We start from the raw sequence: 3,322 nt of genomic DNA, 5'->3' as shown, positions 1-3,322 counted from the left end.
TGGATGTTAAACCTCTGTCAGATGTGTCACTGGTGAAGATTTTTTCCCAGTTCTGTGGGTTTTCTCTTCACAGTTTTTTTTTTTTTTTACTGTTTCTTTTGCTGTACAGAGGCTTTTTAGTTCAATGAGGTCTCACTTGTTGATTGCTGACCTTAATTCCTGAGCAACTTCTGTCTGATTTAGAAAATCCTTTCCTGACACATATATCTTGTAAGTTATTGCCTATATTTTCTTCTGATATTTTCAGGGTTTCCAGTTTCACATTGAAGTCGTTGATCCATTTGGAGTTGACTTTTGTGCAAGGTGAAAGATAAGGATCCAGTTTCATGTTTCTGTGGGTGGAGATCCAGTTTTGCCAGCACCATTTGTTAAAGATTCTGTCTTTCCTCCATTATGTGTTCTTGGCACCTTTGTCAAATATCAGGTGGCTGAAATTGTGTGTACTTGGGTTTGGGTCTTCAGTGATGTTCCATTGATCTATGTCTATTTTTGTGCCAGTACCATGCTGTTTTTTTGTTTTTTGTTTTTTGTTTTTTTTTAACTATAGCTCTGTAGTATACTTTGGAATCTGGTTTAGTAATCCCCCCAGCTTTGCTCTTTGGCTCAGGTTTGCTTTGGTTATCCGGGGTCATTCGTGGTTCCATACGAATTTACAGATTATTTTTTCTAATTCTGTGAAGTATGTCATGGGGATTTTTATTGGGCTTGCATTGAATCTATATATTGCTTTTAGTGGGATGGTCATTTTCACAATATTAATTCTTCCAATCCATGAGCATGGGTGGTGCTTCGATCTGGTGTCTTCCTCAATGTTTCTTTAACGATTTAAATTTTCCATTTTAGAAATCCTTGGTGTTTTAGGTCAAATTTATTCCAAGATTTTTTTTTGTAGCAAGTTGTGAATGGAAGCATTTCCCTGTATTCTTTCTCCAATGGCTTGTTATTGGTATACAGAAAGGCTACTGATTTTTTTGTAGATTGATTTTATAACCTGCCACTATACTGAAAATGTTGATCAGTTCCAGGACTTTTCTGGTGGAACTTTTGGGATCTCTTGGGTATATTATCATATTATCTGCAGAAAGTGGTATTTTGACCTCTTCTTTTCCAGTTAGTACTCCTTTAATTTTCTTCTCCTGTCTGATTGCTCTAGCAAGAGTTTCAAGCACTGTGTTAAACAGGAGTGGATAGTGGACATCCTTGTCTGGTTCCTGATTTTAATGGGAATGCTTTCAGTTTTTCTCCATTTAGAATGAATGATGTTAGCTGTGGGTTTGTTGACTATAGTTTTAATTATGTTGAGGTATGTTTCCTCCAGTCCAGGTCCCTCTAAGACTTTGAATATAAGTGCATGCTGAATTTTGTCAAAAGCCTTTTCTGCATCTATTGAGATGAGGATGTAGTTTTGTCTTTGAGTCCATTTATATGATTAATAACCTCTATTGATTTATTTATATTGCACCAACCCTTGTCTCTGGGATAAAGCCTACTTTATCATGGTGAATGATTTTTTTGATGTACATTTGTATGTGGTTTGGAAATCTTTTGTTGAGAAATTTTGCATCTATATTCATTAAGGATATGGGTCCATAGTTTTCTTTTTTCATTGTGCCTTTTCCTGGTTTGCGTATTAGAGTGATGCTGGCTTCATAGAAGGAATCTGGGAGTTCTCCCTCCGTTTCTATCAGTTTGAATAATTTAAGTAGTATTGTTTGCAGGTCTTCTTTAAATGTCTAGTAGAATTCTGCTGTAAATCCATGTGGGCCTGGGCTTTTTTTAGTTGGGAGGCTTTTTATTACTGTTTTGATTTCCTTATATGTTATGGGTCTATTTAAATTGTTGACCTCTTATTAAGTGTGGTGGTTACCATGATTTCAGATATCCATCCATTTCTTTTAGACTTTCAGATTTAGTAGCATATAGGTTTTTAAAACATTCCCTTATAATGGTCTTAATCTTTTGGGTGTGTGTTGTGATGTTTGCCCTTTCATCTCTGATTTTGTTGGATTTGCTCTTTCTTTCTTTTGGTTAATCGGGCTAAGGGTCTGTGTATTTTGTTTAGCTTTTCAAAGAACCAGCTCTTAGATTCATTGATTCTTTGTATTGTTTTCTGTGTTTCTATTTCATTAATTTCTGCTCTGAGTTTTGTTATTTCTTCTCCTCTGCTGGGTTTGGTTTCATTTGTTCTTGCCTTCCCAGCATCCTGATTTGCAGTGTTAAGTCATTTATTTGGGCTCTTTCTAATTTTTTAATGTAGGCACTTAGAGCTATTAACTGCTTTTAAAGTGTCCCAGAGGTTGTGTTGTGTTGTATTGTCCTTTTCATTGAATTTCAGGATTCTTTTATTTCTTTCTTAATATCTCCTTTGACCCACTCATTATTTAGGAGTGTGTTGTTCAGTTGTCACAAGTTTGTGTAGTGACTAGGGCTTTGTCCTGTGTTGATTTTGAGCTTTATCGCATTGTGGTCTGATAGAATGTATGGAATTATTTCAGGGTTTTGGGGTTTTTTTTTTTTTTGTATTTGTTGAGGTTTGTTTTGTGGCCCAATATGTGGTCAGTTTTTGAAAAAGTTCCATGGGGTGCTGAGTAGAAAGTGTATTCTTTGGTTCTTGGGTGGACTATTTGAAAGATGTCTGTTAAGTCCATTTGATGTATGATATCATTTAATTCAGAGGTCTCCCTGTTTATTCTTTGTCCAGTTGACCTGTCTAATGGAGACAGTGAAGTCCCGTACTATTACTGAGTTGGGGTTAATCTGTGCCTTAAAGTCCTGTGGTGTGGTTATTATGAATTTGGTTGCACCAGAGTTTGGTGCACATATGTTAAGGATTCTAATATCTTCTTGGTTAATTGTTCCTTTGATCAGAATGAAGTGACCCTCCTAATGTCATCTGATTAGGTTTACTTTGAAGTCTATTTTGTCAGATATTAGAATTGCAATCCCTGCTTGTTTCTTAGTGCCATTTGAAGAAATATTCTTTTCCATCCTTTTACCTTAAGGAAGTGCCTGTCCTTGAAGGTGAGATGGGTTTCTTTCTTGCCGACAGCAAAGAGATGGATTTTGTTTCTTAATCTATTTACTTAGCCTGTGTCGTTTGAATGAGGAGTTCAGTCCATTGATCTTTAACGTTATTATTGAAAGATGTGTATTGGGCATGTCATTTTGATTGCTGTTTGTGTTCTCTAATTTTGTGTTTACTCAATAATACCTTTATTTTCTTTGATTGCCCCTGGCATATAGTTATTTCTCTTTCTGCTCTCTGTATTGCTTCAAATATTCTTTGAAGGGCTGGTTTTGTGGACATGTATTCTTTCAGGGA

Source organism: Nannospalax galili, unplaced genomic scaffold (genome assembly GCF_000622305.1).
Source record: "Nannospalax galili isolate Female #2095 unplaced genomic scaffold, S.galili_v1.0 scaffold261, whole genome shotgun sequence".
NCBI classification, from domain to species: domain Eukaryota; kingdom Metazoa; phylum Chordata; class Mammalia; order Rodentia; family Spalacidae; genus Nannospalax; species Nannospalax galili.
The sequence above is the reverse complement of the archived record's forward strand: the minus strand, read 5'-3'. Positions refer to the sequence as shown.